The 23,058-nt window shown below is 45.7% G+C and overlaps 1 long non-coding RNA gene across 3 annotated transcripts; it reads right to left on the bottom strand.

The window, feature by feature from the left end:
- Window positions 1-8,364: 8,364 nt before the first annotated feature.
- LOC109460183 (uncharacterized) lies at window positions 8,365-22,196 on the bottom strand. Of its 3 annotated transcripts, none has more exons than XR_012498735.2 (4): window positions 22,022-22,194; window positions 18,794-19,064; window positions 13,958-14,036; window positions 8,825-8,861 (listed from the first exon to the last, which is right to left on the bottom strand). It is a non-coding gene; the product is annotated as an uncharacterized LOC109460183 (long non-coding RNA). The 3 variants fall into 3 exon arrangements; XR_002139484.3 differs by having other exon boundaries at window positions 8,843-8,861; window positions 13,958-17,073; window positions 22,022-22,196; XR_012498734.2 differs by having other exon boundaries at window positions 8,365-14,036; window positions 22,022-22,187.
- Between the last annotated feature and the right edge of the window lie 862 nt (window positions 22,197-23,058).

Below are 23,058 nucleotides of genomic sequence, written 5' to 3'. Positions count from 1 at the left end.
GACCTTCTGTTCTGAGATGAATCACTGTTTTCCTTGCACAAATAATGATAAGTGTGCAGTGAGCTCTCCCCCACCAAAGGTGGTGCTCTGGGGTCTCAGAAATGCCCATATTCATAGCCATTGTTTGAGCTCAGTTTGCCACATGTCCAGTTTCTATTGATTTTCCCCTTGGTTTCCGTAAGTATACAGTGTCAAGAATCTATAAATACAATGAACGCTCAAACCAGGCTTCAAGCTAGGATGGCCTGCTGGATTTAGCTGGGGGTTTATACCTGATGCCTGCAGGGTGGTCATATACATATAAGTGTCTCCATTTCCTACAGGGCTCTCTGACTCTGTGATGGGCAGATGACAAAAAGAAACAAATGCTTCATTAAAATGGGCCTGTGTTTTCAACAGCAGGTTTATCACTAGCGAGAATGGCAGGGACGTGATGACTTCTTGCCGATGGTCATCGTGTTCTGGAGAGGTCTGGTTCTAGATGGTGGATGTCTAGCTTGTGTTAATATTTTATGTTATCTATTGTACCAGCGTCTCCTGGGCCAAGCTTCTCATAGCCTCATAATAGCTAAGAGTTGCAATAGATTCTTATTCTAAAGAATATCCAAAGCAATCACAATTGTTTCTAATTACAAAGTGTTCTCATTTGTGAATATACAATTTTGTGTGTGTGTTGGGCATGGGTTCAGCTGCCGGCGGGTGGGCGGAACTTGCCCAGTGCTGGCTTGTGTCCCATTTGTGTGTTCTGTTCCGCTGGACCATGTGTGCAAAAGTGAACAGCCTGGCATTTCTACCCCCATTTAGATCCGCAGATGTCACTTGGGCTTAAATTGTTTTTAAAAAAATCAAAGGGACACAAAAACCTCTTCTGCCTCCTGGTACAGGGTATATTTTACAACTGTTTGCCCTAGCAGCTCTGAAACCCTCTGAGAGCCCACGTGTTCTAAAGTGGTTTTGTAAAGGGTGAAAGGCAAGATGGATGCCAGTTTCCTCTGTGTGGTCATGTGAGCACAGACTTCAACTTTATGATATGACAAACAAATATGTACAAGTTCTAATTGTACCACTAGATCAAGAATTTAAAATTCTATGTTATTATTTTTTTTATGAGAAGCCCAGATGGTCCCAGACAGAAATCATAGCAGGGGCTTATTCCAAAAAAAATCACATGTCTTTGATCAGCCATAATCAAGAAAAGTCTGTCAGCTTCCATTTTAGGGCCCAGAAGTCTCAGCAGCAATTCTAATGGGATATCTCACCTCTGTCTCCCTCCTATTGCATCCTCTTTCTCCACCTACATCTACGTGGAATGATAAGGTAGCGGCTATTCCCCAGCGATAAGTTTCCCACAATACTTTCCTTGGGGCTGCCTTTTCCCTGCCCTAGCCCTCCCATGGTGTGACACCCCCGCCCAACATCCTAAATGAGCAAACTCTCCCCTGACTGACCACTGATCTCAAATCCTAACAGTACCTTGCAGTTCTGATTTCTTCCCTCCGAGATCCTCCAGCACTCACGCCCGCTTCTAACACACTACGTGGTTGACTCATTTATGATGGTAAGTGTTTATCTCGCTCATTAGAATGTGAGCCCTATGAGCATAGAGATTTTTACCTCTTTTGTTTACTGATGTATCCCTAACATCTAGAAGTGCTTGGAACATAGTAGATACTTAATACATATTTGTTGAATGGATCCCTCTGTCCCCTATCCCAACGCCCAAATGTAGACTGATTTGGAGGATGGCTGTTGTCTGGTTTCTCTGTGAATCAAGTAGACTTCCATACAGTTCATTCTTCTGGTTCATTTCCACAAGTTTGAGGACAAGAATGAGAGAAAAGCCACTTCTTTCCCCCCTGTTTTAAAATGGAAGCTCTGTACTGACTCACCGGGCCCACCATTCTCTGACTGAAGTTGTCCTTCCCTTTCTCATCCTTCTAGCTGCTCTTCCAGCTCTGGCGGATTCTTTCCACGGAAGCACACTAGGTACAACTCTTACCCACTTCTGGTCCTCTCATCTATTCCACCAGCCTCTTCCTGTCTTCACTTGCCCCGACCCTTTCGAGCTGGCCCTATAAGTAACCGGCCAACCCTAGCCTTACTCCCTTCTCCCCTTTCACCCATTGATTCCAGAATTACTAGGAGGCGCAGGGCAGAGGAGGTAGGTTAACCTGGGCAGGGCCACCTCCTGGCATAATTCCAGGGGCTACTATACACACAGGAGAAATCGGAATGTGCCCCCTTGAGTTTGCAGAAGGCCACCTATGAACTTCAGAATCATGACACCCAAGCATAGCTACACACTGACAACTCCCAAATGGGTATCACTCTGAACTCCAGACCCATCTCTCCAAAGCCTTTTCACCATCTCCGTTGGGGTTTCCAGTTGGAGTCTCAAATGCAGTCTGTTCAATACAACTCTTGACTTTCTCCCAGACCTGCTCTCTCACAGTCTCCTCATGTCAGAGAATGGAACCTCCAGCCCTCCAGCTGGTCAAGTCCCAAAGCTGGCTGACATTCTTGTCTCTTCTCTCTCTCTCATGCGCCACATCCAATCCATCATCAAATCCTGTTCCCCTCCCTTTAAATATATCCAGGGTCACCTCTATTCCTACCTCCTTGTCACAGGCACCATCATCTAGCTTTCTGCAGTGGCCTTCTAAATGTCTCCTAATTCCATCTTGCCTCCACTTCAGATTATCTGCATTAGAGCAGCCAGCGTGATCCTGTTCAAATCAAAGTCATAAAATGCTGTTTGTCTTCTTAGAACGCTTTAACATTCCAACAGCTTCCCATCTCCTTCAGAGCAAAGGCCAAATTCATTACAAAGGTCAGTGAGACCCTACACTATCTCCCAAACCCCTCTCTCACCTGATCTCACTCCTTGTTCACTTAGGTCCAACACCAGTCATGTTATTCTTGGAATACTCCTGCCCCAGTGCCTTTGCACTTTCTGTCCGCTCCATCACTTTTGGGTCTTTGCTCAAAAGTCACCTTCTCAGGGAGTCCCTCCTTACCTATCCTAGTTAAAATTGCAGCCCCCTCCCTGGTTTCCCCTTTCTGTCTTCTGGGCTTTATTTCTATAGCCTTCATCGCCATGTGACCTAATATACATTTCACTTCTTTTAAAAGTATCTCCTTTGTTGGCTCAGCTTCCAGGTAGTGCCTCCACAGCATCCCTCCTCCCAAGCCTGGTCCTTTCAGCACCCTCATGCCAACATGCTCCAAGGTCCTACCCCTTCCTCCATGCTGCATGCTCTTCCCTCCTCACCAGGTAGGAAGAGAAAACTATGTCCTGCTTCACCTTTGATTCTGAAAAGCCTGTTTGGCGAAAAAGAATTAAAAACTATACTTCGTTTTGCGCTCTTTTTTCCAGTCTTATTACAACAATCCATTTCTCCTTGAGGCAACAACCTATCTCTGCCTTCCTACACAAGAACAATCCACATGAGGAAGAAAAGAAAAACCACCCTAAATCCATTCCCTCTACCCAATATCCATTTCCCCTTCTTCTTTAGAAACAGAACACAATTTTGTTTACAGTGGGAAAGTGCTTAGTTAAAATACTGCATTTCCCCGACTCCCTTGCAGCTAAGGGTAGTCCTGTGTCACAGGTCTGACCAATGAGATCAAAGCAGAATCTCCAGGTGGAGCTTCCAGGGGTGTTTTTCAAAGGGGCTTGAGCTTGAAAGCAACTACCCTTTTTGCCCGTCATCCTTTAAGTTGTTCCTTCGTGGAACACAAAGTTGATAGCTAGAGCCCTAGTAATCACATTACGACCATGAGGACAGGATAAGTGGACACCCAGAAGGACCCAAATTGCTGATGCACTGTGGAGCTGCTGCTCCAGTCCTAGGCTTTTTATCTCCCAATTTTTTATAAAGGAGAGAAAAATGAAGCTTTATTTTGTCTGAATCACTTGTAACTTGATATGTACTTTTATGTAAGCTGTTCTTGTTTAAAAATAAAGCTCTCAAAGTCATTCAAAATAGAGCATTTTATGAATACCTTCTTTCACTGCAGTGGTGCTCAGTTTTGGCTGCACATTTCAGTAACCCAGTGTGCTTTTAAAAATGTCAATGGCTGGGTCCTCCTCAGAGATTTTTTTTTTTTTTTTTTTTTTTTTAGTTTTAGGTGTACAAAACAAAGTAATAGACAGCTGTCATTTATATCCCTCACACTGTGTGAACCCCCCTCCCCCATCCACTACCCCTCTGACATCGCACACAGCTATTATGTTTCCACTGTTTCTATTCCTAATGCTATAATCCGCTTCTTGTAACTATATACATAATATATATATATATATATATATAATATATATAAATATATATATATATATAAACTGGTATATATATATATATATATATATATATATATATATATGTATATAAAATTGTAGTTGACATTCATTATTGTTCAGCTTCAGCTTCAGGTGTACAGTGCAGTGATCAGGCATCTACATCTTCCCTGAGGTGGTCTCCCTAACGAGACAAGTGTCCATCAGATACCCTACAAAATCTTTACAACATTATTGATTACATTCCCCAAATTGACTTTTGTACCCCTGTGGCCATCTTGTGGTTACTGACTGTGCTTTCTAATCCCCTCACCTTCCCCCTTATCCCCACTCCCACCCCATCTAGCAACCCTCAGTTTTTCCTCTATGTCCTCCTCAGAGATTCTTATCTCATTGGCATGGTGTACAGCCTGGGCAATGGGATTTTTAAAACTCTCAGGGTGATTCTAATGTGCCGCCGAGGTGGAGAACACTGCTGGACTCTTTGCCAAGGCAAGAGTCATTGGTTGATGGATCCCCTCAGTTGCTCTCATTAAACACTAATGAGCACCACAGTGGACCAGGCCTGTAGCCCAGTGGTCTATCAGAAACTTGAAGGGCTTGTTAAAATACTGGGTTCTCCCCTGCCCCCAGCAGTTTCTCCTTTAATGGGTCTGGGGGTGGGCCAGAGGATTTGCACTTCTAATAAGCTCCAAGGTGGTATTGATGCTGCAGGTTGGGGACCACAGCTGCAGCTGGGGTGTGTTTTCTTTTGCCTCCAGCCTCTTCCTCTTGTGCCCTTTCGTGCTCCCCTTCCCCACCCCAGGGCTCTAAATGCTCTTTGCTTTGCTCTGCTATTCACCTTCTATTAAAAGCAGAGCAAAGCTTGTTCCCTTTTATTTATTTATTTTTATTTTTTAAATTAAAATTTATTGGGGTGGCAATTAACTGGTTCCCTTTTAAAGGACTGTTAGGGGGCCGGCCCGGTGGCTCAGGCGGTTGGAGCTCTATGCTCCTGACTCCGAAGGCTGCTGGTTCGGTTCCCACATGGGCCAGTGGGCTCTCGACTACAAGGTTGGGGGTTCGACTCCTCAAGCCCCGCAGGGGATGGTGGGCAGCGCCCCCTGCAGCTAGGGTTGAGCATGGCGTCTTGAGCTGGGTTGCCGCTGGGCTCCTGGATGGCTCGGTTGGTTGGAGCGCGTCCTCTTGGCCACGGGGTTGCCGATTCGACTCCCGCAGGGGATGGTGGGCTGCGCCCCCTGTGGCTGGCAGCAGCAGCTGGACCTGGAGCTGAGCTGTGCCCTTCGCGGCTAGGACTGAAAGGACAACTTGAAGCTGGACAGCACCCTCCATGGCTGGGATTGAAAGGCCAACAACTTGACTTGGAAAAAAGGCCTGGAGATACACACTGTTCCCCAATAAAGCCCTGTTTCCCTTCCCCAATAAAATCTTTTTTTTTTTAAAAAAAAAAGGACTTTTAGGCAGTAGCACCCTAGGATCTCATGCCAAGACTCTTTTGACTCTTTTTCTGAAAACTCTCCACTGTCTTCAGAGTTTCCACTTAGATGTCACCTTCTCCAGGAAGTCTTCCCTTGAAAACCCAAGTCTATGCCCTCAGAGCCCCTTGTACGTGGCTGCAATTGCCTCATTCAATCTGTGTTCTTCTGAGGATAGAAACATGTTTTCTCTCTCTAGGCCTGGGATCCAGCATGTGGCGGCTATTCCATAAGTATGTTCCTGCTCGAAAGAGGATGCCTTCAGGCAGTTGGGCCTCTGCTAGAGGAGAGGACAGCTGGGGCGGGGGAGGGGTCCCAGCTGAAGCCAGTGCAGGCAGCGTCCCCGTGTGCCTCTTGTGACCTGAACACTTCCCTCCCAAGTTCCAGCCTGCCGTCAGTTTATGCCTCCCTAGAGACCCCTCCCTCCACAAGCCCAGGTCCTGTCCTCATGTTCTCCATCTTTACGCCTGACTCTGCCCTTGCTTCTTTCTCCCTCATCCTCCAAACACACTTGGCTTTGTGGGACCTTTGACGTTACTTGACTCAGCCAGATTTGTCTTAAGTAGTTCAGTAGAGCAGTGGTTCTCAACTGTGGGCGATGTTGCCTTCCCCGGGGATATTTGTCCGTGTCTGAAGACGTTTTTGGTTGTCATAATAAGGAGGATCCTACTGGCATCTAGTAAGTAGAGGCCAGGGATGCTGCTAAACATCCTAAATGCATATGACAGGTACTAATAACAAAACAAAATTCTCCAGCCGAGGGTCAGTAGAGACTGAGTGCCGAGGCTGAGAGACGCTGAGGGTACCCTGCCCTTCTGAGGCCTGAGTGTGGGGGGGGACATGCTGCCCTTTGCCAAGCAGTGCTGGGCGGGTTAGTTAGTCTTAGTCTGTAGCTAACAGTCCACGGACCGGGCCTAAGGTTTCTCCAGGACCCGAAAGTCTTACGATGATGGTGATGATGATGATGATGATAAATGGTGAGTCTAAGCACTGGCCTGTGTTGCACTCAGCAGGTGCTCTCTGGGCACAACCAGACGGACCAGAGCTGGTGCCTCCCTCCTTACCTCAGAAAGAGAGCAGCAACCTCTGTCTTTGTAGAAGAGCTTCTTGGAATGATTGTTCTCCTGAAAGGAAAATCCTTTCAAAGCTGATGAAATGACAGAGGCCAAATGCTCTCCCGTAAGCTGCTCTTGGAAAGGACTGTGCCCTCTGTTCTCTTGGAGGAAAAGGGCCCATCAGGAACCCTGAGTCTCTGCTCCAGTGTCTGGATGGCCTCAGCTCAATTTTTCTGGGACAAGAGCAGGGAACCTTGGCAGGAAACAAATCCCACAGCGCAGATATTTGACATGTAAATGAAGCCTCCTGTTCTGGAAGAAGTGCATCTGTAGCCATTCTGCAGGCGGTTCCTCCCAGAAGGGGTTCTCTGATCCCTCATGTGACTTGTGGGAGGCTCAGCCCAGCACTTTTACAGCCTGGAAGAAAATAGCTGCTGTGAAGCAGCCAGTGGGGGATCCAATCACCACAGAGGAGCCTGGTGGTTTCTTTACACGGTCTCAGAATGTTGGCAGGAGGGGAAGAACCTTCAGGAGAGGCGAAGAGAGCATCCAGTGAAAGGAGCTGAGTACTGAACATAAGCATTGATCACAAGATACTGGGGGGTGGAGGGCACCCCGTAGGAGGGCGCCCCACAGGAGGGCCTGTAACTCTAACTGGAAGCTTTGCATATGTTTAGCCCAACGGACTGTTGCTGCTTAAAATCAGAGCTCCTCCCTCGAGGACCCTCCTGAGAATTGGATGACAGCTCCAGACCCTCCCCCTAGAAAAATGCAACTAAGTATGAAATGTCATTATCGGTTTCAGGGGGTTGCAGAATCACCCTGATTCCACCCCTGGACTGGTGAGTAATGCATCTATCCTTCGGACAGGAGAAGTGGCAGCATTTCAGGGTGGCATCTGAAGATATCCACAGAGCAGATGTCAGATGATTAAAGACAAGGTGTTTGGCAGGAAAAGAGGCCAGTGGGCGACAGAGACAGTCAGCTACATAATTGTAACAAGACGGATATTGGCTAAAATGAAATATTGATTAGCAGTAATATGGTCCAATGAGTCGGGACATAGCCTGGAGACAACACATAAAATTCTTGACTTTACCAACCATTTACGCATCCCACAAATATCGATCTCAAACCTACCATGAGACTTGCACTGTTCTGTGAGCTGGGGATACAGCAAGGTCCTGTTCTGTGCCTGGCCTTCTATTGTGGGCACAAAAAATAAATAAGTGACGTCAGGAGTTGAAGAATGTTACAATGAGGGGGAAAGCTTCAATTAAAAGACAACTTGGAATAGAAACAAGAATAAGGTGAAGGAACAAAGTGTGCCTATATCTGGGAGAAAGGGTCTGGACAGACAAAACAGTAAGTGCCAAAGGTCCTGAGATAGGATCGCCCTCGGCATGTTTGAGAAACAGCAAGGGGGTGGTTGTGGGCATGGAGTAGGCAAGGGGAAGAGCAGGAGGACATGAGGTCTGAGAAGGATGTATGGGATCCGTGGGCTTTTTTTAAAATATTTTATTGGGGAAGAGGAACAGGACTTTATTGGGGAACAGTGCGTACTTCCAGGACTTTTTTTTTCCCCAAGTCAAGTTGTTGTCCTTTCAATCTTAGTTGTGGAGGGTTCAGCTTCAAGTTGTTGTCCTTCCAGTCTTAGTTGTGGAGGGCGCAGCTCAGCTCCAGGTCCAGTTGCCCTTGCTAGTTGCAGGGAGAGCAGCCCACCAACCCTTGCGGGAGTTGAACTGCCGGCAACCTTGTGGTTGAGAGGACACGCTCCAACCAACTGAGACATCTGGGAGCTCAGTGGCAGCTCAGCTCAAGGTGCCGTGTTCAATCTTAGTTGCAGGGGGCAGAGCCCACCATTCCTTGCAGGAGTCAAGGAATCAAACCGGCAACCTTGTGGTTGAGAGTCCACTGGCCCATGTGGGAATCGAACCAGCAGCCTTCAGAGTTAGGAGCATGGAGCTCCAACTGCCTGAGCCACCGATCCTTGGGTTTTATTCTCAGTGGGACAGGAAGCTGTTGAAGGATCTCAAGCAGGAGAGTGACATGAATGAATTTAGATTTTAAAAATGAACCAGCTTCCAAGGGAGGAAATAAATAGGCTTGGTCAACCCTCTCATGATAGTAACAATCAATTATATGCCCTTGCCTTATCAGATAAATTATCGACTCTTCCTTGGTCTTGATTGGGGATCAACAAACTTTTTCTATAAATAGCCTGAGAGTAAATAATTTAGGCTTTGTGGGCCATATGGCTTCTACCACAACTACTCAGCTCTGCCACTGGAGCATGAAAACAGCCACAGACAATGTGTAAATGAGCGAGCCTGGCTGTGTGCCAGGTGACCCACCATCCCAATTTGCCTGGGACTGAGCCGTTTTCCAGGATTTAAGACTTTCAGTGCTAAACTGGGATAGTCGGAGCAAATGGGGACTTTTGGTTGATTCCAATAAAACGTTATTTCTGGACACTGAGATTTCAATTTCATATATATTTCACATGTCATGAAATAGTATTCTTCTTTTGATTTTTTTCCCCATAGTTGAAAAATATAAAAACCAAGCTTAGCTCATATCGAAGCAGGCAGTCTGGATTTGGCCTACAGGCTATAGGTTGTCAGTCCCTGGTCTTAATGACCCATCAGTAAAATTCATGACCATGACATAACACTGGCCATTACGCCTGCCCTCTGATATGTTCCTTTTCCATCCTGCTGCTAGGAATGCCAGCCCATGCCCACCTCTCTAGCCTCATCTCCTGCTTCTTCATTATGTTCCTGCCATACCAGTTAGCTTTGAGTTCTTTGCCTGTTCCAAACTCCATCCATCCCACTTGAGGACTTGACACATGCTGTCCTCTTTTCTTGAGAATGCTTTCCCTATCGTTTTCTTTGGGGAATGGATATCTCCTACTCAGAGTAAAGTTTACGCATTACTTCCTGCATTAAACTTTCTCATACATAATACCCTCTTTGTTTTGTCCTGCTCCAAAGGTTGACCAGCAGCCTATGGAGTGTCCTGGAGTGAAAGCTCTGCTCCAGTGAGCACACTGACCTTAACGGAGACGATCAGTTTTCTGTTAGCTTAGGGACCCAAACAGGAGATACAGGGAGGAAGTCATTTGGTAGCACAGAAGAAATGGAAAAGATACCAAAAGGAGGCAGGCAAGCAGAGGTCATTAAGTAACAGGGTCATGAGACCCCAGAATTAGAAGACAATGAGAAAGCAGTAGTTAGAGGTGAGCAGAAACTGTAGGTAAGGATGGAGACAGGTATGACAGCTGGAAGAGCAGAAAAAGGGAGCAAATGAATCACTGTAATGGTGGAGGCTTGATTTATTTCTACAGACTGGGGGTGACCAGACACCCCAATCTCTATCATGAAGCCTATCTGCCACTTTTCACAAGGGCTTGCCTTCTGACTTTTGGGGATCTCCCATGTGATGATTCCTGTCCCTTTACTGCCATGTGGCCCCTTCCAAAAAATTTTCCCCAGCTCCATGTTCTGCACATAGTAGGTGCTTAAGAAATATTGCTGTAAGAATTAATTACTTGAGGTCATCTAAGAAAAAATTGCTTCTTGCAATCAAAATTTCCTAACACACCACTTACATTTTGGGGTGGCGATTTGTAGCCACTTCTTTTGGGACACAGATAGCAGCCCTGTCTATGTTTTATCCAACTCAGCAGATCATTCTAACTGCTGAGCAAAGGATCTGATGTGAGATAGCCTGAGCTCACGCAGAGACATAGGGCAGACCAGAGAAATCTTGGGCACAGGTTGTTAGTGAGACAGACAGAATACAGGAGCTGGCACATCCAAAGAGTAGGAGATAATTTCTGACTTTTTCGACTTCAGCTACAATTGGAAGCCAAGAGGAAAAGCAAGACAAGATGTGCTGGGTAGAAGACAGACAGCCTTAAAAATGGGAAGAACTTTAATTAGCTCTTGACTGGGCTAAATGTGCCAGAAAAGTGAAAAGGAAGGGACTCGTTCTCTAGGTAGAACAACATTAGTTCTTGCCTAATGTACTTAATGGGTCAACAGACACTCAATAGAACGATCTCTTCCACTCCTCTCCATACCCCCTGAAGCCTTTGGAAACGTACTTTATCAAAATTAAAGCTGGACTCTGCTGGCGGGAAAGCTCTTACTGCAATCAATTTGGAACACTTGAGGGAGCAAACTTGAAATCCTTTGGAACCACTGAGGGTATGATGTGCAGGGACATAGCTTACCACTAGGAGGCAGTATCATAACTAGTGAGTGAGGGTTACAAGGATGCTCATTTCAGCCTAAATTGGAGATCACATCACTGGCTTTTCCCTGGTTCCAAAAAAAAAAAAAAAAGGGAAAAAAAACCAGTCCCAGTTGAATGAGACTTTAAAGGCATTCTACCCAGCTCCTCTGAGAAATTAAAATTCTTCACATACATGTGCGCTACAAACACGCATACCCACACACACCCGCCCCAGTCACTTGCCAAATAATACAATCTGCTTCTTTCATTCAAGAGGGGATCTTTGTCTGTGGATGTTTGGCTGCATTGTTGAGAGGGAAAATCCCCACCAAATAAATTCCAGGCTCACAGTTGGGTGGCTCTCTGGAGGAAATTGCTGGAAGATGCTTAGGAACCTTGAAGCTAACTCAAGTTCTGTCAAGGTGAAAATTTCTACGCTTCACTTGCCAAGGTCGTGAATTTCTCTTTAGTTGGGTGGCTGCCCGAAGCACCAGAGTGCTTCCGCCCTGGCGTGCTTGTCTCTCACTCTTACTCAGACCTTTCTCACATAACACACATGGCAGTTTCCTTCCTTTTGGCTGATGGTAACCCCTACCTGCTTCAAAGACTCGGTGACTAAACAGTGCCATTACTCATTTGCCTGTGTTTGTTCTCACTAGACTGGCAGCACTATATTCTGGACACAGCATCTTATTTTTGAATTCTCAGGTGACTAGCACAATGCCTGACACATGGTAGGAGCACATGGTCGAATGAGTGAATGAATGAATGAGTGAATAAGTGAAGGAGTGAATGAGTGAATGAATGAATGAGTGAATAAGTGAAGGAGTGAATGAATGAATGTCTTATTCATTTTTGCATCCTATGCAGAGTGTTCAAATATTCTAAGGACACAATACATTTGTGTCACATAAATCTTTTTTCAGAGCCTATATGGTGACCCTGTTTTTTAATTAGGTTATCTTATGACTAGGCCCTTTGAAATGTTCAGAAGCCACCTACAGTTTTGTGACCTTGTGTGTGTGTGAAACCCTTCCTTTTCCTTTAGAAAGCTTGGAAGGGAACTTGAATATCAAAGAGATGAGAGTGGATGCCCTCATCCCTCCACCGCTCCACCGGCCCTGGGGGCTCCTGGGGTGGGTTTGCTCCCAGTAGTTTTCTTGAGCCTGTCCCCACGGAGGGGAAACTGAGAGGCAGTGAGGCATCTAACTGGCGGCCTTGGGGTAGGCTTTCCGTGAGGCAGGGCATAATTAAAGTCTTTGGGCTCCCTGTCGATGGCACCGTGATGGCATCTAGCTCCTTAGGGCCTCAGTGTCTGTTTAGGCGACTGACTCCCAGGTTGAGAGCAGCTCAGGCAGGGACCCGGCCTTCTTCTTGTTTGTGTCCCTAGAGCCCAGTACAATATGAGGCGCCAGTGACCACTCAACCCACGTCTGTCTAGTGAATGGGGAGCATAAACACAGACCCGTCCACCAAATTCTAGAATACTACACAAAGGCGTGTCCCTTTGCAATCTGGAGGAGACAGTTCTCAGATGAATAAAAGGGGATTTTCCATGGCATCAGCCAGCCACTCCTTCAGCAAGTACTGCCTGACTCCTCTTTGCATCTACTCTGGGCTGGCAACAATCCCAGGACACCTCAGGGATGAAGTGACAAAGCCTGGAAACCAGGTGTAATGCAGGGTCTCAGCTTCTGCTCCTGGCAGGTGAACTCAGGAGACGTGGAGGCCGAAAAGGAACAACAATGGAGCCACAAATAAGGGGCACATACCACCATATTCTCACTGGTGGCCAGGCGTGGAGACACAGGAAGTAGGACCCACACAATCCACAATGGGCACTTGCTAAGGTAGCCACCGCAGTTATATACAAAACAACAGTGGCTAATGACCAATTAGTTACAGCTGAAGGCCATTTGATACCCAAGTCAGCACCTCTCCATGTGAGACAGAAAGCCTGGAAATGGCTCTCCTGGCTCTGTCCCCACATTCCACCCCTCCAGACTCTCGCCTCACAATCTATGTGACAAGCCTCTTCCTTGAGGGACCTTATGCGAGGAACCTGGAGGTGGATGCAATATCCTGGGCACAGCCAGGCTTTCTGGGTACCGCCAGGTTTTTCTGGGCACAGACTTCCTGGGCATAGCCAGGATTTCTCAGGGTACCATGCTGGAACAATAGTGGCTCACAGCCAAGGTGCTTACATATTCTCGATGGCGGCTGGATGAGACACAAAAAGCAAACATCCGCCAGCACCCCAACAAGGGGTCTTCCTTTCCCTGCCTTAGGTCCCAGAGGTGGTGCCACATAGCCTGACCCCAGTATCGAACCACATGATGTCTTTTTTGGACTGAACTGCAATAGCTGTCCAAACGGCAGCTGCTCCCCAGCTAGAGCCATCAGTATACCAGGCATCTTCAGGTACTGGGGGCTGTCCTTCTCTGTAGGGCGAGGGCTCCAAGTTCTCCCCAACCTGGGGGTGAAGGACAATTTCGACCTAACCCGCATTCTCCACCGAGGTCTCAGCAAGCGTTTCCTCCTGGGACTCCAAGTCCCGCTCTCGGCTACCTCAGCAAGCACCTCCCAGCCCACATGGCAGCAATGACCATTGCTTTCTCTGGCCTATGCTGGTCGGAGAACTGTCCACGTCCCCCACCCCTCCACGGGGTCCAGCTCATGAAAACAGAGGCCACCAGGCACCACATGCTGTGTGGGGGCCACATGTCCTCCCAGGGGCAGATGACTCCGTTACCTGACAGGGAGAACCCTGCTCACTGTGCCAAATGTAATGCAGGGTCTCTTAGCTCCTGCTCCTGGCAGGTGAACGCGGGAGACACGGAGGCTGAAAAGGAACAACAATGGAGCCACGGATAGGGGGTACATACCACTATGTTCTTGCTGGCGACCCGGAAAGACACAGGAAGTAGGATCCACACAGTCTGCAATCCACACTTGCTAACGTAGCTGACGCAGTTATATACAAAACAACAGTGGGTAATGGCCAATTAGTTACAGCTGATGGCCAACTGGTTACAGCTGATGGTCATCTAATAACCGAGCCGGCACCTTTCCATGTGAGGCCGAGAGCCTGGATATTGCTCTCATGGCCCTGTCCCTACACCAGGCATTGGGGTTCAGCTCGGCCACAGTCTAACTGAACGACCTTGGGCATATTCTTTAACCTTTCTGGGCTTCAATTTCCTCATTGGAACAAAAAGTAAACTGTTTTCCAGTTCTAACTAATATTCTTTTGTCTTCTGATTCAAGGAAGTATATACCAAATCGAAAAGAAAGATTTCAGAAGAGTTCAGAAAAAACGTGTAGATGGGCCATCTACATATGACAGCTGCTATGCTATTTCACAAACCTCTTCTGGGGCTGGCTGGAACCTTGGACAGGCCCTAAGTGGCAACTGTCACACTAGAGGTACACATTGTCCTAAGATGAAAGGATTTGTAGGGCCTCACTGGCGTGACAGACAAAGCAAAGTCTCCTAGGGAAGAAAACCTCTCAATATGACCTCCTGGTTCTCTGCTGCCTCCCAGCTCCAGTGTGACTTTAACTGCACTTGCAGGTGGACCCTTTCATCTTGCAAACTACCTGTGGAGTCCGTGTGTGCCCCAGGCATGCTGGCAGTAACCATCTTTGGGGGGTGGGGGAGGGAGAGATGAAAGCTGGGCTGGGGAAGGATGGTGTCATCAGATTTAGAGCAGCAGGACTGCACTAGCCATGGCTTTAAAATGGGGAGTGGAAGCTTGGCCTTATGTTCTTTCCTTAGAGAGCTACACAAAGAATGGATCCCCAGCCTTGGATGTAGAGCTCACCCAGGCAGGAATCACACTAAGCCATTATGCGAGCCAACCCGGTAGAAAAGGCATAGAATGCCCTTTCTTTTGCTCCCTGTTTAATCACATCTGAGCAAAATCTCCGGGTGCGTGGGAGTGACGAGGAGGAGCTGTGAGGCCGACTTCACACTGTCCCCGAGCCTGAAGGCTCTGGGTCAGTCATTGCTGCGTCAGTTCGCCGGCTCACTAAGTCAGCTGGTCCATGTCTGGGTAGTTTGGTCACCCCTTTCTACCCCCAAAGCTACCACTTAGGTGTTCCGTCCCTTCTCTTCCCTTTCACGATTCCACAGCACTTGGCTTTCTCTGCGTTATGAACACTCACAGGGAAAGACTGTCATCTCACTCATCTCTCTCTCACTCTACAGGCTTTCCCTCAGAATCCCTTGACAAAGCAGACAGGGGAGGCCGAGGAGACTGATCAAACACTGGTATGATTAACCCAACTGCTGCGTGAGCGCAACTGTGAAGCAGTACTGTTTGTGGAATAACCAGGCCAAGGACGGTGACACGTAAATGAGAGGACTTTAGATTCAGGAGACCCCAGTTGAGTTGTAGTTGCATGACCAGATGATTCCAGAACCATTCTCACTCTCAGTTCTCCATCTGGGGAAGGAGCCCCAAACCTGTCATTTTTGCCCTGTGTTGCGTGGATCAAATTAAATAGTGTGCACAGGAGCAGTCTGAATAAATAGTGCAGCCCTCCACCAATGCTTGTTCAATTAGTGTTTTCTCCAAAAAATGCACCAACAAGAATGTCAGTGTATTAATTATGTCAGGGGGGTCTGGTTCTCCTCTTGACATTGGATGATGGCGGGAAGGAAGAAAGGGGAGGTGGAAGGAGATGCAGGGCAGGCGGAATGGATGGAAGTGTCTCATGACCTTGGAACCCGGGCAGTGTATGATAGATGTGTGGACTACACTCACTGGTGCTTTCCAGCAAGGGACTCGGAATGATTTTTGCAAAGTTTTGCTCATTTGGTTCCCTAATAAACATAACCAAACAATCAGAATGGTCCCAAACAGAATGTTAGTCAGTGAACACCACTTCTGGGGACGACGTCAGACACATATAATTGAAAGGTGTCCTCCGTGCCTAGGGCAGTGCCAGACACATGGTGGCCACTCAATTCATATTTATTTAATAAATGAATGGCTGATGATTGGATGGACTTGTTTCTGGGAGTTGCTCCAACCCTTTCAATTTGATTAAACATATACTGGTTCATTTAGCAAGTCACGAGGAGAAGCTTTAGCTCAGCGCAAACAGAAACTACTCCTTGCTTTATAATGCCTCCCAGAGAAAGTATGTGTTTCAAACCACACCACCCCGCTGGTTCGGCTGTCCCAGAAGCTTCTTGGCTTTAAAATAGTGAGATTTGCTCTGGAAACTCATACATAGCTCATGTAAAATTTCCTGATGGCAATTCATTGCAACAAAAGAAGGAGAACCTAGCACACAAATTAGGTAATCAGCCTGGTAATGGATTAAAATCAGTAGAAATCAAACATGTTTTAGAATTTCTGAAAGGTCAGCTAAGCCACAGGTGAGTTTATTAGAAAGTTGTTTTTTTTATGACGCAGAGTGGAGGACCCACATACCTTGATTTTGTACCTATGAGTGTGTGGTTTGCATAGACTAGATTCGACCCAGGTTTAGTTTTCTGTGTCTAACACTTTCCTAACTATTCATTTCAACTCAACACGTGTGGGTTGAGCAATTTCAATGTACCTAGCCTTGTGATGGATGCTTGGGGGGGACACTGCAACCTTTTTATTGACTCAGAAAAATAAGAAAATTTATCATCGGCTAAAGTATTCAACAACAGCAGGTGAGAAGCAAAGTTCAGATGACATATTGGTTATGAGCACAAAAGGACCGTAAATTATTCAGTAATTACACGTGCCTGGGAGCCCTGCGGTCAGGTGGACCTTCTTATCCATGCCAAACAGATGCCAAGGCATTTATGGAGTGGAAGGATTGCCTAACAGTAGCTATTTAGTGTGATAATGGCGTTTGATAGTTTGGACACAAACACCATTGTCACACTCCACAGCTCTGCTAAGGAACATCTGTAGCTGTGAAGGCGTTACCTTCACCTCCCCATTCCGCCATGGCCACTGGTCATCAGGAAGGCTCCCCAGCTCCATATAATGACCTGAGCAGAGAAAAGAGGGATCGAGGGGTGGGAGCATCTTCAACAATGGAAGGAGAGACAGACTTACAGATGTCAGGCTTCTGTGTTCTAGAATAGTTAAACTAATAAAGGGACCCACTGCCTTATGTTCTGTTATCATCCCACCAAGGCCACACGCCCACAGGAAGGCAGACTTCCTGTGGAAATGGATGAGACATTTGTTTGCATCAATTTTCTAAAAGGGCTAAGAGAGAAGGAATCTCTAGAGCGAATCGATTTTAGGAAACAAATACTTAGTGGTAGACCACATTACAAGCCATAATAATACGACTGAATAAATGGATCCTTCCCTACGCTCAGCTCACCACATATCCCAATTCCTCATCAGTAAATGTGATAAATTCCACAGTCTAAGAAAATTAAAATGATTTTTCATGGGGATATAGCTAGCACTTAGATGGGCTGTAATCTACTCTCAGTAACATCTATTGGATACACAGGCGTCCAGATTTTAAATCTTATTCACCACAGTCGTTTTCCACCCTTGCAGTGGGTGGGAGATGAGGCATCGTAAGGAAAGAAAGGAAAATGGAGAGAGGAACTATTCAATTTTTCATGAATAATATCCATTTTCGAGCAAAAGGGCGCCTTCTGTGACTGAATCCCTCTGGTTTACTGGGTTTCCTGTTGAAACTGGTTTCTAACTGATACATGAATTCCTGCCCACAATGGAGAAGGAGAGGAAATAAACATTTTACATAATGCTTTGTTTTCTTCCAAATGCTGGAAAAGGAGAGGGTTGAGGGCCAGTTGATTTTTACCGCAGGATAACCAAGTGGTTAACATTTGATCAGAGCCTGCTTTGGCCATAAAACTGGCCCATTCTTAACAACTAAAAATAAAGGCTTCTATGTTTTTCAGTAAAAATACCCTATTCTGGTGCAGACCATGAAATCACCCTCTTCCACCGAGGCTGCTGTTATCAGCACACTGTGAAAGTCACTCAGTCTCCACAGGATTGGATGTTGAGCCCAGCCTTTTTTTGCTTTTCAGTTTTATGGAGATACCATGTTTCCCCGAAAATAAGGCCTAGCCGGACAATCAGCTCTAATGCGTCTTTTGGAGCAAAAATTAATGAAAGACCAGGTATTATATTATATTACATTACTATATTATATTATATTACATTATATTATTATATTATATTATATTATATTATATAAAACCCGGTCTTATAGTAAAATAAGACCAGGTCTTATATTAATTTTTGCTCCAAAAGATGCATTAGAGCTGATGGTCTGGCTAGGTCTTATTTTTGGGGAAACACGGCATCATTGGCACATGCAAATAACATTGGATTTGCTTTGGATATCTCACCCCAGCCTTTTTTTTTCCTTTTGTTTCCTTTTGTCTGTGTTGATTTGCTTATCTTCCTATAAATGACTGACTTCCTTTGGTTCCTGTCTGTGACCCTGGCTTGCCTTTACCGGGTGCGGCCATTTGCAAGGCAGCAGGGAAATGCTACCTGCCTCACTGTCAGCCCTGCTCTCTTCAGGTGGAACTCTCCACCTGGGCACTTCTGCAGCAACTCACACTGCATACAAACTGTAGAGTTCCAGCTGGCCCCAGATGCTACCACCAACGCTTAGCACTCTGGGTGCAGATGTGGGGGACACGCACATGTGATTAACTATCTGATTCTTCCCTTCCCTTCTACTCCTAACAAGTCAGTCAGGCTCACCTGCTTTGTCTTTGCCTGAGGGACCTAGAATAGAAACCACTTCCTGGCCACTCAGGGACATTGCTGACCATGGCAAGAGGCTCCAGAAATCTCTTAGTTCATTTGGGAAGAATCAATGGGAGGTGAACAATTCACTAGTTTAAAAGGTCCTACTTGGAGAGCTCTATACGGGGCAAGGGTTTGGTCCATTTTACTTCTCAGGACCTTATGGCAGCATCTGAGCCCCTCCACTTCCCAGGGTGCGCTCTGTATGCGTCAGGCTTTTAATAACCTGCAAAAGACAGAAAAGGGAAGGAAGAGTAAACAGGGAAGAAGAAAAAAGAGGAGAAGTTAATGCATTACAGGTAAATCTTCCCAAACTCCTTCCCCAAATAAACCTCTATTTCTTTGGTCCAGGAAATTTATCTCAAGGCAAAAGTCCTTGAATTTGTAGAAAAGATGTTGTCTTCTACAAATTTGTAGAAAGTGTTAGCTATAAGGTTGTCCATGTAAGCATTGTTTATAATAATAAAAACAGCAAACAACCTATGTCCAAGTATAGGAAAAGGTAATATGTTTATGATACACCCTAGTCACTGGATAGTGTAGAAAAATGGTTGCTGACTTGGCAAGAGATTCAAGATATGTTATTGAATGAAGTGGTTTACAAAACAATATACACAGTATGAGCCCTTTTGGCTGTGAAAAATGCATACATGCCAAGGGCAAAAACATCAAACATTAACCATAGTTATCTTTGAGTGGTGGCATTAGGGTTTCCGCTTTTTCCTCCTTTTGCGTCTCAACTTTTATTAATTTCTACAATTCATGTAGTGCTTTTGTACTGAGAAAAATAATTAGAATTTGAGCAATTTTTAAACAGTTTCTTTGTGTTGTTGGCTTCCTAATGAAAATTCCTTCTTGCAAAACGCTCTTCTGAAATTGAGAGGTTAAAACTTCTCCCATCTCTGCGCTGCTTGTCAACAAGCTTGAAAAGTTAGGGCGAATGCTGAGAGATGAGCCCCTCAGCCTAATTTCCTAGCAAATTATTAGGAAAATACTTTATTATGCAGTACAATCATTTTACGGTATTATTGCATCAATCAGTAAACACATATTTATTGCATGCCTATTATGTTCTCAGCCTTGAGAGCAATTTTTAAATATAGCTATAATGGCTCTCATCTTTTCTTGCTTCTTCGATTGTTTCTGCAGGCGCAGTTAAACTCTGTCAACTGTCAACCTGCAAAGCAGTTTAAACAAGCAAGCAGAATGTTTCCAGTTTTTTCCAATGCCATCCAATAATATGTCACTAACGAAAAACATTAGAAGTGGTTAATGCCTGTATCTATTTGGATAGTTTTCCTAGATTCACATAGTTATTTCTCATTTTATAGCTATAAAACGTCTTTCGTTCTAATATTTTCAAATTTGACAACTGAACTTAAATAGTACCAGTTAATAATTACAGAAAGTTTATAAGGTGGTTGGGAAATAATTACACCTGTTGTTTCCTGTGAAAAAATTCATGCTTACGGCAAAGATGTTGGATATTAATCAAAGTGACATGTCCAAATGCCAACACAGTTTTCTACAGCTCAGAAAAGGCCTGGAAAGTTCCTATGGAGCTTCTCTCCTCTGATCTCAGCCACATTAATCCTCTTTTGCTGCAACTCACACTAAATACCAACTCTAGAGTTCTCTCTTTGGTCTTGCTTCCTGAGCTTTCCTAAAAGAGGTTCAGGGCTAGGCATGCCTACATGGCTGTTTATTAAAATGAAATTTCTGTGCAGTGTCCCTGTCTCCCTTTCCTTACCTTCCCAGCCTGAACTGGCTCTCTAGACAGTTCTAGCTGCCACGCTCAATTCAGAAAGCAGTTTTCCCATTGAGCCCATGGGTGTGAAAAACAGGCAAGACTGGGTTTGCCCCTTTTTTTATGTCACGGGGAGGGGGAGTCCATCAAGGAGGAAGCCTGTAAGTATTCCGTGTGCATCACAGCTCTATGCAAGACGTCTTAGATTTGCAAGTACCAGGAATATCACTAAGCTTCCTATTTCTTTCTTAGATCAGATTTGGGCATGAGCAGCGTGTCTTTGCTTTCATATTTTGTTTCCCAGGGTTTGAGAACTTTGTAGGGCCAACTCCAGAGGGCTGAGAAAAAGAGTGCTTTGGGGAGTGGGAATTGGTACCTTGCTGCAAACCTAGTCCATTGGCACCAAAAAAAAAAAAAAAAAAAAAAAAAAAAAAAGAAAAAAGAAAAAGAAAACGGAGATGCTTTTTTCTAACTCTAAATCCACATTTTCTGTCATTTCGAATAGATGTGTTAAATGCATCAACTTGATTCTTTTAGGCAATTAGAGTCTAGATGAAGACAAAGTCAATATCACACGTCTGAGTCTTGTCACTTTGAAAGTACATGGCAACTTTAAAATAGAATGTTCTCCTCAATAGGGAGCAAAGACTCATTTCTTTTCTCGTTGAAATCCATCTAGAAGGGAACATCTGGATGCTTCTGACGCATGCATCTATTATCCATGTTTATCACCAACCAAGGGTGAAGAGGGGATCATTGAGCAAATTCTCAGCCAAGTTGGGGTCTCAACAGACTCTTTGTAAGAGAATTGCTGAGGCCTGGGGATCCCTCGGCTAACCCATTTCATTTCTGTGCAGGTGTCCAGATCTGATTTCCATTGCCGTCAATGGACTAATAGGATGTGGACAGATAAACACCTCAGACGCTGGCATGTTAGAAGCAGGAGAATAAAGCAGACTGAGCTTTGCTGGTACGCCTGCCCAGAAGCTTGGAAAAGGGAGGGACTTCTGGTCAAATAAACCTCCTAATTCTAGTTAGTCTTCTGGTGGAATTTTGCAGGCCTTGGTGCTATTGTTAAATCAGACCATCATAAAACAGGAAATGGCTTCATGTATTGCCGCTCCAAGGGCAGAACTAAAAGTCCACGCCACCTCTGGGCCCTGGATTCCTTTCTAGCCTGATCCTTTCCCTCCACAGGGGTGAGAAGAACCTCTAGGAAAGTCTCTAGTTTTCTCAGGCTTTCTGAAGAAACAGAATAAGCAAGGCAGACAAATTCAAATATTCTATGTTACTAATGCACTTTGCTCAGGTGTCATGTGGGGTCCTTTTACACACCTCGATCACAGCTCACCCCCACTTTTCAAAGTTAGTGACCCCCCAAAAGAGTAGCCTAATCCCAGAGGAGTTGGAGGTGCACAGAGGAGAGAGGCACTTACCTTGCCGTCAGCTTGAGTCTTCTCTCAGCTCAGGGCCCCTTCTCGGGCCCTGGGGTGGTGCCTTCCAGTGTCCCTGCTCTGCTGGCTGCACGGGGGCGGCTGTGGGCATGAGCCTTGAGCTTCTGTGGGGTTTAGACCTTTCCCCTCGCCCTTTATGGGCTCCAGAGTTTTAAAGTAAACAGTTCTTTCTCTTTCTGATAAGTCACATTAAATTATCGATTAGGAGGGAGGGAGGGCACGACCTTAGTCCACTAAGTCATCGTCACCTTTGGTCCAGCACACTAAGCACGACCGGAAAGCCCCGCATCCCTCCGCTGCTGGGGGGGGGGGGGGGGGTGCAGCGCAGGCAGAGATGGAGGCCAACTGGGGGAGCAGGCAGTTGCCCCTGGTGAACACATTATGCCCCTCAGAAACTCAGGTTTAAACGTCGTTAACTCTTTCCTGACAGGAAAATGGCAGTTTATTACACTGTCACCTCCTCAGATTTCTAGACCCAGAAAAGTCACCGGGTCATACGAACCTAATAATTTAAAAAAATCCTTGGCTCATCCTACTGAAAGCTCTTGACCAATATTTGGAAGCCAAACTCGTTGTCCTCTTGAACGAATCGTTTCTGACGTAGTTACAGTCTATTTATTTGTTCATGCCAACAATTATTTATTAAGCTCCTCCTTGCCTGCTAGGCCCTGGTAACGCAATGGTGAGCAAGACAAGTGGAGTTTACAACTTGGTAGCAAAGGCAGATGGATATGTACAAAAGCAGTAACAGCAACAACCAGCGGGGAAGGCTGCCACCGCTCCTAAACGTAGTCTGTTAGCTGCTATTATTTTTAATGTCTTTGATTATTTCTTTTTTTTCCCTCGGGCCACTTTGTCGTTTTGCTTTCTTAAACTTTAAAAGGAAGCTATCTGTTGCACTCTCTAGTAATAAATGCAATCTCAAGCGAGGCCTGGTTATCCTGGTCAAAGCCCATGATGGTCAAGAGGAGGTGGGCAGCCTTAACGAGCTGGGATTGTCATTTTGCCCTACACTTGCT

The sequence above is a fragment of the Rhinolophus sinicus genome, chromosome 4 (assembly GCF_057876585.1).
Source record: "Rhinolophus sinicus isolate RSI-liver-muscle chromosome 4, RSI-T2T, whole genome shotgun sequence".
In the NCBI taxonomy this organism is placed as follows: domain Eukaryota; kingdom Metazoa; phylum Chordata; class Mammalia; order Chiroptera; family Rhinolophidae; genus Rhinolophus; species Rhinolophus sinicus.
The sequence above is the reverse complement of the archived record's forward strand: the minus strand, read 5'-3'. Positions and strand labels throughout refer to the sequence as shown.